General features: G+C 43.1%; 1 protein-coding gene across 1 annotated transcript in view; it reads left to right on the top strand.

The window, feature by feature from the left end:
- The first annotated feature begins 3,235 nt into the window (after positions 1-3,235).
- The window catches only part of znf385c (zinc finger protein 385C), a 107,800-nt gene continuing 96,614 nt past the window's right edge, over positions 3,236-14,421 (top strand). Inside the window, exon 1 of the mRNA XM_028412028.1 lies at positions 3,236-3,315. The gene's annotated coding sequence lies outside the window, so the exon portion shown is untranslated. The remainder of the gene's footprint in view (positions 3,316-14,421) is intronic.

The following is a 14,421-nucleotide window of genomic DNA, read 5'->3' as shown; positions in this document are numbered from 1 at the left end:
GCAACATAGTGTCTTCTCCATTTGAAAAGTGTTTCTTTGATGTACCTTCAATAGTTCAGTTGTTCTCCCCTGAAATTTGTACCAGCCTTTTTGTTTGGTCATTAGAGCCTCAATGGCCAGCCATCATAATGAGCTCCAAGGTGATGGCTTTCTAATTAAAAGCAATGCCAAGGGCAAGTGACCATGAGCAGGTCAGCGGCGTGCCCCGACTGAACAAGGAGCAGAAAGTAAACTATAACTCATTTCCATGCATTTCCTTTTGCACAGAGCCACATTAAATCAGTGTACACAACAGCCATTAAAGTGGTGCATAATGCTCAAGGAAATGTCACTGAGAAATGTTTCTTTAATACAGCGTAGGATGACTTTTTTTTCCACAGGAAAAATCCCCACTGTACATCGACAAGTTAATCACCAGCCCGAAGTGACATCATTCCTTCAGCCACCTTCCCTCTCTGTTTTACTCCTTGTCTGACTCCCGTCGCTCTGGTCCATCACAGGCTCCATTATAAGATGGGTTTTAAAGTTCACGTTAGATGGACACAGTTTGCCACTTTGGTTGCTGTGGAAACCAGGTTGACGCATGGACAGATTGTTGAGAACAGTGTGAGTGGGAGTTTAAGAGTCTGTAGAGCTCTGTCAGGATTTATGGATTGTACTGTACAGCTGCTCAGACCTTGTGGCGATGTATCTACCAGGAGGAGAAAGGGTGTGTTTGCATGCAGATAGAGAAGAAACGATAAGAAACACTGTTCAGACCAAATTAAGAAACAGTTTTTCATCTTTATTCGTTTTAAATATTATATTTAGTTTGGTGTTTTTTCCCCAGATGTGGTCAGTATTGTTTTATGTTCAGTAGTCCTGATGACACTACCTTAGCTCTTATCACACATAGGTGTTTTAATACTGACAGTCAATCACCAGTGACAAGAAGAAGCAGCAAGTTCTTGCACACATTCTCTCTCGCATCTGGTTTGGTTCCCTTCACATCAGCTCCACGGGAACCCCTTTAGTGTCGGTAGTGCATCACCCTGTTGTGTAAGACCATACAAAGACCACAAAAAAGTTCACATCAGGAGAAAAAAGGGGAGCTGCTGGGCTCGCTCAGGCATGCGGACGATCGAGTTCAAAAATGGAACTCTAAGTTCCAGTTTCACTTAATGTTTATGTTTGCTTTAGTCTTGCTGTTTTTAGTCAGTTTAACTTTGGTAGGTTTAGGCTTGAATGGCTTTAGGAAAAGAGCCTTTTTGGGCCTTGGTTGCCATGGTAATAAGTGCTGTCCCATCTAATATATGATACATAACACAAAAAGCAACATCACAACTCATGTTCCTTTCTGACATTGAGGGCTTCTATTGTGTCATACACCTCTTACAGCTTCCTTGGCCTCTGAAGGCCTTGTCTGAACAGCTGTGGGCATTTTAATCATATGGCTTTCTTGCCAAAGTTAGATGAGAAGTTTCAGCGTGCCCTCATGATAAATCCCTCATGAGGTAATCAGTAGAGGTTTTACACGGGTTATTTACAAAACTATTTCTCAGTTCTCATGGCTGGTTGGCTGTGGTCCTGGCCAAAAACACTTTGTATGTAACCCCCGCTGGAGTTTCTAGACAAAATATGCATTAGTTTAATAGAGGTTGATAAGTTTGAGTTTTTGTTTGAGAGTAAAAAAGGTATAATGAAGTGCTCCCATGTAATGTAGCTCCTTTTTAAATTAGAGGTCATTGAAGACGTTTGAAAAAAGGTCAATGTGTTTACGCATCTCTATAAGCAGTCTATGATCAGCACTGTCAGCACTGAAAGGGCAAGGTGCACCAACAGTCTGGTCTGTACCCTCATGTGTGGCAGGTGCATGCTGCTTTAATGGGGTGCAGGGTTTGGACAGTGACCAGTCTCTGAATTTGGCCTACATCCTGCCCTTTAGACACCACCAGTAGCTCTCCAGGCAGGCAGGAACAATGAGGGGAAAATAACAAGGTGTAAAGCCACTCTGTGTTCAAGTTTTGTCCTTGAAAGGCTTAACAGCACCGTGTAAAAGACAAAAATCTCCACTAATGGACTGAAGTCTGACGGCATCTTAGTCAGAGGTGGTAATGGCTGTGGTGAGTGGGTAGAGATGGCAGTGTTGTGTTTCATTCACTGTGTTCTTGACTGTGGGTTATTTTTATGGCCGCTGCTCGCGCCAGAACATTTACATGAAGAGGGACAAATCTTGTGTGCATAAATAGGAGGTAAGAGAATCCATCACCTTGCTGGTGACAACCTGTCCTTTGCATGTCCATGCTATTGTCCATTCAGCACATTAAAATCAGGGCTACTGAAAATGCTACTGTTGCTCTTGTCAGATTAAAATGAGCAAATGAGGTAATTTAAAGGAACAAACAAATCAGAAATGAGCATTTAATTCAAATTTTCAGCGTACTGTTTTTCTTGGATGATGAGAACAAGGCTGGTATTGTAGGATGTTTATTGTTCCTGCTCTAACTATTTTTGGTCTGGGAAAAAGTTCCAATCTGCCAGCATAAACACCTCATAGAGCTGACTGCCCTGTCTGTGGCAGTGGATTTGACCAGTAATTTTATAGTCACTACAGTGGGTGTGGAGTCAGGTGTCACTCAAATTAATAAAAATCTCCATTGATGAACTGATTGAGCCTCTTATTTTGGTGATAATTATATATTATGCTATATTATAATATTCATTATTTGTCCATATAACATTAAAGTGAGTGACAGTGTTATTACTGGTATCTTAAAAAGTTTGAAGTTGTTGATACTTGTGCTATACATGGGCTTAGCTATAATAAAATCAATAGTACCATTGTTAATACAGTCCCCAAGTGTGAAGAACAGTTTGGATCGATGATGTGTTGATGCCGTGCTGTAGTCTCACCAGCGGGTCGGTGTTTTACACTGTCAATGGTGGGAACTGGAGTCAAGCAACACGCAGAAACAGGGCGAACACATCTGGTCATGTATTTCAAAATAAAAGTCTCTCTGACTGATATTTTTATACGTGTGGCTGTAGTAAGACTAAAAAAGACAGTCAAGTGGATTTATATACAAAGGCTATTTATGTATTTGCTTTGCCTTCAGGCAGGCGCGCCCTGACACATTCACCTGTCATGTTTGCTTGTTTGCTGTTATTGTGAAAAGGCGTTTCCTGTTAAGGCTCATCCAGCTGTAGGACTCTTTAACTCGACAAAGCCGCCGCACTGGACAGGTTTGCTTTTAGCGCTGGCAGTCTTTACCAATCTGTTTCCACTGTTGCTGGGTACGGACGAGCACCGGGAAAGTCGGAGACGGAGCAGGATCGGTAAGGCAAAGCGCTTTCACCCGTGGGAGCGGGCTGTCCGCTGAAAGTTTGGATTCGGCTGAACTGATCCCTGATGCGATATTTGCAGGTGTGTTTAGCGAGTTTCTGACAGGTTGAGTGCATAAACCATGAGGCGCTGAAAAGTTTTATTATGCCGTTTGATTGGTGGATTATGTGCGCGCGTGGTTTGGAGAACGACTATGGATTTAAGAGCCTGTGCGTAATTGCGCATCAGCGTGTAATCCTCTGTCTCCACACTTATCTTCTCTTAGGAAAAGATATTTTAAACGACACCATCAGAGGTAAAGAACCATGTTACTGAACTAAATTATCACAGTTTAATTTATTTTTAAAAATAAATACAATGAGGTTTCTTTTTTTAGATGTCATTTCTAACAAGAAAAAAAGAACACATTTGAAATAAGAAATTACAGATTCAGCAGCAGGGTGATGCTCACTCCATCTCATCCCAGCTGATGAAAATGGTCAATAAGTTCTCCTTGTGCACTTTTGCCTGTCCACTTCCTGTTTTATATTACATTATCTGAACTTAGAGTAGACAATTAATTTTTAAGACTTATTATATTTGGTGTTCATAAGGTTCCTTCGTTTTAAGGAATTGGTTCCTTTGTTACTTTCAGGCAAAACTGACTTTGTGTCTAGGTTCCTGAGGCATGAAGGACAAACATACAATAAGCATTAATCCTGCTGCACATGCTGCATCACAAACAGTCTGTTGGGACTAATGACAGATTAAACGGCCTTCTGCACACAAAATCCTTAAGTTTGGCCCTTTTATCAATGCTGGCAGTGCTTTGATTAAAAATAAAAAGAACAAATCACAGACGGTGAATGTTACGTTGGAATCCCAGTGTCATTGTGGAGCATGTGAAAGTGTCACTTGACACTTATTGGATTTTCTACTGAACACCTCCTTCACTGCTGTCCTGGTCTGTTTGTTGTAACAAATAAGAGGTCTGATAAATCAAGTGAAATATTACTGGGCTGACTTAGAGGAATTGACAGAGTGCGGCTGTTCTGCTCAGACTTTATTTATGGACAGCACCTTTTAGAGCTGGCTTCTCCTGCTGAATGGGCCTGACTGATGAATTCTTCTTTTTATCTTGGTGTTCTGATAAAGCTTGCATTACATTTTATACAGTCACTTTTATCGTTTTACAAGGGCTGAGTTTTTCTCTTTGCTGTGTTTTTACTGAGACTAGAGAGCAGAAGATGTTGTGTAATGACACACATGTTTGCCATGAGCCATTCAGTCCGGTACGCTTGGTTTCAGGAAGACAGTGCAGTAATTACAGTCTTGTGGGCATGCGTAACATAAATTTTCAAGTGCAAATTCCACTTCATCATTTACAAACTCTGTTTGGGAGCGTTATGGTTTTCCAGGAGCAACGCAGAATAGAAGTCAAGATGTGAGTACAAAGTGCTTTAGTCTCACCCTGATGTACATAATGAGGAGCTGGATGCTGTACATGCTGCTCCTTGTGAAGTTAAATTGATGCTCTGGATTCTTATTTTGGCGTAAGTGATTAAATTGCTTATTTACTGACAACTAAATCCAGTCCACACTGAGAGAACTGTGTTGTTCTTTCATCTTCTCACCTACAGCTCTGCATTTGAACCTCTCCAGTACTCCACAATAACCCACCCACACCTCCATCCTCCTGAACTGAAGTGGTTCAGTGTGAGAGTGATGCTGTGAATCAGTCACAAAATAGATGAAACTACATTTTATCTTTTCACTTTACAGTAAATATACCCAGCCATCTCAGGCTGTGACTTTTAGGGACTTTTACACCCTGTGTTATGTGTAGTGCTATATTTTGTTGTAGGCAGCAGTGAAACAGCAAAACACAAACAGCCCATCTGTTAGTGCATGTGTGCTGTTGGTTGTGGATACTATTTTTTTTACTTCCACTTCAGGGAGCATGTCCTGGTTAAAAAAAAACTCTTAAAAAGGTTTCATGCTACCACTGAAAAACACTTGCTCCTCTCACATGGGCATTTGAGTGAAATCATTAATAGTAGATGTGAGAGGCGGAGGCTGCATGGAAGACAGGGATGTTTTGTGGGGGGTGCTGGTCATGTGAGAAGATGTAGTTCCTAACTTCGTCAGGTTAAATGAGACATCTGGCCAGATTTGGTAGAATGTAAACACAAGGAGAAAGAGGCCATTTACAGCTCACAAATGTTGATGGAGGTAAAGTAAACGGTTTCCGACAGGCTAGATGTAACGCTGAGGGGTTTACAGTGACTCTCTCATTATGACGATGCACAAGCAAAGCACAACATCTCCCTCTTGTTGTCTTGACAAGCAACCTCAGGGCCTTTAGCTCTTCCCCTTGTATTCCCTTCTTTCTGTGCTGTGGCTGATATACAGTTTAACATATGCAGACAATTGAATCTTTGTAAATGTATGCATGTGAGGAATGTTATGCAAATATATTTAAACCTTTTTTTAGAAATGATTTTCTTCCTTTTTCTTTTGTTATTGCTCATTTTGCTGCCGCTCACCTTGCAATCCTCTCTTTGATTCTGCTCCTCTGCTGTTCGCCTGGCCTCTAGCTATTTTGCTCTGACCTTCTTTTGATCCTCCTCCTTGCTGCTGATATCTGCGCTCTGATCACCTGCTGAGCAAAGGTGACCAGCCACGCTCACATAGAGCAGCACACACAGCTGGAGCCTACCGGGCCTCAGACTGAAATTTCTACACCTTTCAATGTTTGTTGACCTCTCTGCTTTTACCTTTTTTCCCCTCTCTGAGACTGTTTGTGTGTGTGTGTGCGCGTGTGCTCGTCTGTACAGCCCCTGATTTTATCCCGCGCTGAAAATCGCACAGTGACCTTCAGTTTGCATTCTGTGAAAAGTTTTGTGCTAAAGCAGGGACGTACTCGCTGGCCGCTTTTCCTTTTGCCAGAGCAAACACACAGCTAATTCCCAATTAGCCGGGGGACATCACTGTCCTGTCATGGCAGAGCAGAGAAATGCTGTCACACTCAGCGGTGACAGCACACATGGAAACAAGCATTTTGTTACAATGTATACAGTATATTTCATCAAACTTTGTTATTTTGGGGAAGAAAAAAAAGCCATTTAAAGTGTCCCTGTCAGATACTGCTTTAACAATCAAGCTTGATAAAATTATACATTTCCTCATGACTCTCCTGAGAATGGGTAGAGACTGACAGGGCAACTAACAAGCTGACAGGTGCAATGAAAGGACAGCATCTGTATATTAAAATGACTGGAAATGTGTCCCCAAAGACATTCTCTCACTCTGCCCCAGGAGTGATGAGCATGGTTGGAGTGGTATCCTTTCACCCCTGAGCTTTCTGCTGTTGCCCTGTGCAAGGCTGGAGGTGGTAGAGGCAGAGTGGGGGTAGGACTCTGTAGGGGACAGGGATTCTGACAGCTGCACAGAGCCCGGCCGAGGGCATGCAGGCTGTCCTTTTTCCTGTTGTGAGCTCCCCTCCCTCTTTGCCTCAGACCCCTGCCTGGCTGACTGGCATGCCTGACCAGAGGTGCTCAGCCTGAGGACAGGTTCAGCAGAGGCTGCCTGCTCCTCAACAGGAAGCACAGGGAGCCAGAGAAGTGACATTGACGACCCAGGGTTTCACTGCCTGCCTCTGTCTTCTGGTGACACCTCACCCTGAGCCCTAACAGCAGTGGATCATGCAGTGAGAAGTTAGGTAGGCTTTCTTCATTCATATTGAGGATCTGGTTTAGATTATGAAATCATGCAGCAGCAGAAGTCTGCCTCCCCACCTTAAACCAAAGATGCCTGCATACATTCACACATCATGACTCACAGTGCCTCCAGTGTGTAGAGCGGCACCTTCACCTACACAAACACATGCATGTACACAGTGGTGCATTTATGCTGCTGGTGAATGACAGTGCTCCTAACACTGGCTCAGTGTTTGGAGCCAGGCACACCTCCTGAACCGCTGTGCACAACAACAACAAATACTAAATAGGCCGCTTGTTTGGGTCCAGCTGAACTCCTCAGGAAGGGCAGTGGCTCAATCATTTGATCAGAAACATGCTATTATAGGCAGCTTTCATAAATATGCAGATTTTTTTATTTAGGTATGGGTTCACTTTTTTTCGGTAACATCTGGAAGCTGCCTAGCACAACCACAGTCTTTCAGTGCAGCTCTGCCAGACCTGTTGTGACTTCAGTGTTTTGCTCAAAGGGTGTGACAGTCATCAGTATTACAGAGGTGAGACTGATGTTCATAACGTTCTGTGTTAAGATTATGACTGGTTTCTTAGCCTGGATAGTGTGTGTTCCAGTGTCAGGATTACGATAGCAATATTCATGTAGTCATTTTATTTGGTAAGCTTGGAGACTTTACTGTGAAATCCCAGGCAGTGGGAAATCATGTCACCCCTCATCACAAGCTATTTTTGTTTGGTTGCTGTTTGGTGCTGTGCTGAATGAACCAAATGCATTAGTTTGAGTAAAAAAAAATATTTGCTGCAAGGGATTATTCTGTTGCTCTGCTTTAAAAGCTTTTGGATGATATTTTGCTTTTTTAGCACAGTTCGCCTTGAACTTATCTGGTTTTTGCTAAGGGAGCGAAGACCTTAATTATAAATCAGCTCAGGTTTGCAGTATGGGGGAAAAATGTATGGAATTAGATGCATTTGTTTTCGCTGTATCAGAGGGCACAGGCCAAAAGTGACTTTAATGCACACATTTTTCTCACAAAGATGGGAGCAACTGTTATGATTGGTTGAAGTTCATGATAGATGACCACTGACTTTTAATCAGTATTCATGTGTTTCCTAAGGCAGCCTCCCTCCACCATTGTGATGGTCTGCTTTTGTCTTGACTTTCTTTGTTGACTAAGGTCTTGAGGATGTTGTCTACTTCAAATGACAAAAAAAGAAACAATCTCAATATCCAGGTCCAAGACTAGTTTAAAAGGATTCATTTACACAGAAGACCTGCTCTGAATCCATGGAGCCAAATCAGGGTCATACGTTTTGTTCACTTAAAAAGTTCATTCAAACACTAAAATTTCAAAATAATTTTTGAAATTTTTTACAGTTTCACATCTTTCTTGAGGTTCAGATCAATTGTTCGGCTTCAGATTTCTTTTTCAGGTTCAAATCTCTTCTTCACTTTTGCCTCTCCTTTTTTCACTTTTGAGGTTTTGGCCCCAGTTTTGCCGGGCTGGGACAGGGGTGTGGACTGCTGGGTGACAGCATGACAATGAATGCTGAGGAATAGGGAACATTGGACATGTCAGTAGTTAAACCAAGCGGCAACCTTCGGGGCTCAAAGTGGAAGCCCATGCGGAAGTGTCAAAACTTGTAATTCACGCTGCAACAGCTGGGGGTTGGCTCCAAAAGCGAGTAATTTCCCATAGACTCCCATGTTAAAATGGCCGATTTCACAGCAGAAAAGAACATGTTTACAGCCTGGTATGAAAAATCGCTGTGGTCTCAGATGATAGGTTCTCTTCTAGTGTCAATTGTACGGGGGGTGAATTTTTTTACAATTCACTCGTTTCAATTGTATTCGGACTTAAAATTACGCCTAATTATGGGCGTTGCCGCTTGAGTGACAGACAGTTGACGTATCACAGCGTGAGTTTCCTGCTTCCACGATCGCCCGCCCCCTAAACCCCGCTCGTGCTCCCCCTCTTGTCCATATTCGGAGTTTTAGTTGACGCGACGCTGCCAACATGGCGTGGTCATCACGTCCCGGAACCTCCCACTGAGACTCAAAACGGCTCTTCAGAAACAAACGGGTGACGTCACGGAAGCTCTGTCCATAGTTTTTACTGTCAATGAGTTAAACTCAACACGCACTATCTATCGCATTGACGTGACCAGCTGCGATTTTGTCCATTTGTCCCTGGTGAAATATGCATTCGATCCTAATGGAACTCTGTGGATAATAGAAATAAACAGTGTGGCTGGCTGAAGCATAAATGTTTGAACAGTGCAGATAATTTCAGTAAAACTGCCAACATCTGAAAAAAACATTTCAGAGCAGCAGGCAGAAGACATTGTACGCTCAGTAGTGGCGCCCAAATGATAGTAGCAGTAAGTAGCAAATGATGAATATGTAACACTAGCAGTCATTAGGTAAGACCGGCACCCCACAGGTATTTAGATAATCTTTTTTGCATCTACTGTCAGAGGACTTGGGGTGAACATGTAACTGTTTGTACCCGTGAGACTTCAGTCACTGTTTTGCTTCCAGTGCTGCTTAGGAAATATTGTTGGAAGCGACTTGAGTGTTCACTCCAACAGTGTGTAATTAACAAGTTGGAACAGCTTTGTGTTGTGCATAATCACTTTATACTCGTGTCATAAAGTGAATGTGTGACTTTTCTCAGCACAGTTCTCACACTTGACCCAGGTCGTCTTGTTGAAACACATTGCTATACTGCTTCTTTTAGAGTTCTACACACAGAAATGTTTAAAGGTAATTTTTTAACTCCATACAATGCTGGTGTGTGTGTGATTGCTTTGGTGCATTGTCTGTCCACTGCTTCCATTCATGCGCCTGTCCTTCGAGACTAGCATCTGTTTTATCTCCTGCACAGCACGCAGCTCCTCTCTGCCTCCAACAGCTATAGATATCAGCTATCAGAGTCATTACAGCCAGCAGGAGGTGGTACCAAAGCTTCCTCCACCCTACCAAGCCGCCACCAAAACCTCCCCCCTCCCCACCTCCCGTTCTCATTGATCACCCTGGAATGACATCTAATCCATGCTGATCGCAGTCGCCTCCTCTGTCTGGAAGGCTGGACCCGACTCTTGTTTTACTGTGTCTCTTATTGAACCATGGATATTGATGGGTGTGGCTGCAGGTCACCCCAGATAGCCTGATAGCGCCGGTGATTCAGAGGAAGAGACTCTGATGCCACTATTGACGTAGTGGCTGACTCAGAAATGCTTATATCAGTCAGCCATCCTCTTTTATCTGCGTCTGCCATCTCCTCACAATGAGGCTTAGCAAACCTATCAGTGGTGGTCTGGCCTTTGATTAAAATTCAGATTATCACCCTCTTACCATATGTGGGCTAGGAACCTCTAGGAAACTGAGATTCTTTCCAGGCTGCTTTCCAGTATGCTTTCACACTTACATCCTTGTGTGCTTTTTTTAGTGGTATCTTCCTTTATCCATTTTCTGATTTATAGCTGAGGTGTTTTTCATTTCTCTGTTGCGTGTGGGTGATGTGCGTTTGCACTCTGCTTGAGGCCTCTTATCATCTGTGTCAAACTGGTAGGCCGAGAGTGGATGAAGAAAGCAAGGCCAGCTCTCTGCTCTCTGAGATCTCACATTAACTCCACTTCCTCCGGTTTACAATCCCTCTTAGCCCTGCAGCAGCAGCCGAGACATCAGCTCTTAACTCACACAGCTGACGCACACATCGACTCGCTGATCCACTAAATCACTCCTGTTAACTGCATTGATTCACCATGTCTCTCTCCATTTCTTACTGTTTGGCGAGTCACCACTCCTACAGTACATCCGCTGTATCCTGAGTTGACTGCTGAAGTTTAAACGGCCTGCTTCAGTGCACATTTTTCAGTCAAATTTAAACTTTTTGTTTGCCACTTCACAGTGAAAGAGGCAGCAGAAGGTGAGTCCACAAAGAGCTCCACTTACATTAGTTATCAGCTTGACTCTTTGTCCAGCAACTGTGTTCGGGCTGGACAGACTATAATTGAACTATATATTTTTCCCTTTCTGTAAGGAGGGGCAGGGGCATCTTTTCGGGGGAACATTTCTGCTGACAAAACAGGGCCGCTGGTGTTAGGTTAACAATTGCGACAGTGTTGCTGCCAGAGAGCCGGCACGGCAAAAGATAAAGAGGGTACAGGAATGGATCCACCTGCCCTCTAACACAGCCGCACAGCTAGTTCAAGGCAAGAAAGAAAAGTATAGATACTGACTTCAAAAGGCAGCCTCTGCTTTAAATAAAAAAGCAACCCTCATGCAGGTTAATTGTGTTCTTGCTGGAACTTGTTGGCCATGGGCTTGAGTGGATCATTAAACCACGCTGGAACTTTTTCCACAGCAAGGCCTTGATCCTGAGTATAGAACATGGTGAGAGGCTCAGAGTAAATATGTTTCCCCTCCACATTGAAAGGAACCAGTTAAGGTGATTCAGTTGGAGAGTATAGGCTGTATGTAACTATGGACAAACCGTTTGTGATGTCACCTAGGCTTCTGACAAGCCATTTTGAGTCCCTGTGAGATGCTCCAACTTGCCATGTTGGCAGTGTAGTGGACACATCGCCAGTTTCCGTGGAAGCAGGAAGCTGGCAATGTAAGTCAGCAGTTGTCTGCCACTCAAAGCAGTGATGCCCATGAGGAGGTGTTATATAAACATTCATTACTGTACAGTTGCCATGAAATTAGAACTTATCAACAGAGACCATAATTGTTGTAAACATAACATTAATAGCTGCTGTAATCAACTTACAGTATGAGTTTTTCAAGTTGCTTCTGTTGTCAGACAAACTGGAAAAAGTCCAGCTGTATCTGAGAGTGCTAATCCTTGCAGCAGAGGGAACAGTGTGGTGTGGATCTCTAGAACCAGGGATGCCTCAGTGACTTTCTACCCAGAAACAAGGGCTGAATCAAAATAAGGCACTCTTCCACTTCAAAGCCAAATTGAACCACAAAAGGAAATCGATGGCTTGATGCAGTACTGTGGTGAAAGAGAAAACTTATAGAGAAACACATCTGAGTGAGCATCTGAACAAGTGAACCTGGGAGCTCTGATGCCCTGCTTGTATATGTACAAGCATGTAGTGTGTAACAGAGTATTCACCCATCAGCATTTTCTATGTAAGGAAATGTATTCCACCTCATTTTCCACCTACACTCGTGTCCATGTCGGTCTCATTATGTAAATGTGCTGCTGGTACTCTACAGTGTTTTATTTATTCCTTTTGGGATGTATTGACTGAGCACAACTCTATTATAAAACAGATCCCCGACAAGTAATCAGGGACAGTTTCCCATAGGTGTGACAAATCCATTAATACTCAATCAGTGCATTCATTCATTTAAATAACCTGACTCCAAAATGCAAAATGCTATTTATGTATTTGTTAATGATAAATTAATCACCCTGTTGTTATTTCTTCATTAAATATTAGGCTGAGGCCAGCAGCTGGTTAGCTTAAGCCTGCATAGAAACTCACACTATTGATAAGTACTGACCACTGGAGTCATTATTCATAGCCTGGCCAGCCATACCTATTTACTCTCTTGGTGAAATAGGTCTGGAATCTCTCCCCTTCACGGCCAGTTTCATTTAAAACGATTTATCTGAAATGGGGTGGGCTTTGTGTGATAACTTGCTGCTTGCCACAGTAACTATATAATCAGTGTTATTCACAACCTGTAACCTGTGAGGGCCTGACAAGTGTATAATAAACAAAGAAAGGCCATGTAGGTGACTTTAAAATGCACACATTTATATTTAAAAACAAAGTAATAGTTTTAATATTCATTTTTAGAATGTAGTGATGGGCAGATTTTATAATTTTTTACAATTTTAATATTAACTATAACTTTACAAATTCATAGCCTGACAAATACCAGTAACTCTAAAGGGAAATATGAACTGTATGACTTTTCCTCCGCCTGTGTGCTTTGAAGTCTACTTTCTGGAGGATTTTCTTAAGTTTGCTCAAAATCCTCTTGACAGCAGGATGGAAACATGGAAGAGGCTTCTTAACACTGTCCTCAGTCATAGCCTCTGCTGGAGCTGCACAGCCTGCCCACTTCACAGCCTGTATCAAGGTGCTCCTCCTTCATGGTAAACTTTTCTGTGGCACATGAACACACAGGCCTCCTCAAGCTGGGCTCGTATTTAACCCCAAAAGCACACTCTGCTTTCAAACTGCCTGCAGCGAGACCGACCCCTCACAGACTAGCAATAGCACAGAGAACAGCCTTGTTCCCCCTCTGGCCCAGGACGGAGAGGTACACTGGAGCCTTTAGAGGGGTGACGGCAGAAGGACGAGAGGGAAGGACACACACATTGGAGCTCTTTATTTCTGTATTTAACTTCCTCCTTCACCTCCCATTGGCACAGCCCTCTCTGTACTCCATCTTGTTTTCCTCCTGTCCACACATACCTCATTGAGATACGTGCTGCAGCGTCTCATTTTGGAGGCTGGTTTTCTCGTATTTCTTGTTCGCTCTGTGATCTCCTTGGCCCAGAACCTCTAGCCAAGTTAATCCAACTTCCTTGGTACCCAAGTTTGCAACATTAGGGACTAGTTCTTTATATCAGACAGCGAAGGAGTGAGAAATGAGAGGAAGTCAGTCTGGAACAGAAAGGGGTAATGGGCCCTGAGGGCACTTCTCAGCCTGCATGTAAACCCGCTAGCTCGCGCCTTTCAACATGCTAAGAGAGGTGTTACATAAATGAGAGAACGTCCTCGATGGCCACTTTTTGTATGCTAAAAGCCTTCTCCCAGGTCGGTGTTTATGTTAATGACTCTAGTCGGGGTTTTGAAGTGCCTGGATGATGAGCAGCTAGCTTTGAGACGAAGGATCGGCTCCGACCTTGGCCCACTTCACAGATTTGCTCTGGTTTCTGACTAATAGAGTATGCCCTACTCTTTTTCTCCCACAACATGCACTCAAAATAGCTCTGGCATGCCCCATTAAGCAGCATTTTAATTGTTAACATGGCATACTCTGTCCTTGGCACACATTAACTACTTCATTTAAATGTCAATCCCCATTAAAGAACAAGTGAGGAGATAATTGTTTTAAGTAGGAACAAGCACAGTGCAGCCATGGCCATCACCAGCATCCTTTTCTCAAATGTCACCTGACTCAGGTAAACCAGCAATGGTATAGACAATAAAGGAACAATCTCCCAAATTTATACATGAAGATGGTTTCATTAAGAACATTAAAAAGGTTGAAGCAAAGCATCTGGACTTTCTTGAAGACTTTTTGCTGCTCATCCAAGTTCTGATCCACCTCGGTTCAACCTTTGACCTGGATGAGTGAGAACCTTCGTCCGCATGTTTTTTCTGAGCCTGGGATGTATTCATCATGTAAAGGTCAGGTTACTTGTCTTCAGA

The sequence above is a fragment of the Parambassis ranga genome, chromosome 8, assembly GCF_900634625.1.
Source record: "Parambassis ranga chromosome 8, fParRan2.1, whole genome shotgun sequence".
NCBI lineage: Eukaryota > Metazoa > Chordata > Actinopteri > Ambassidae > Parambassis > Parambassis ranga.
The sequence above is the reverse complement of the archived record's forward strand: the minus strand, read 5'-3'. Positions and strand labels throughout refer to the sequence as shown.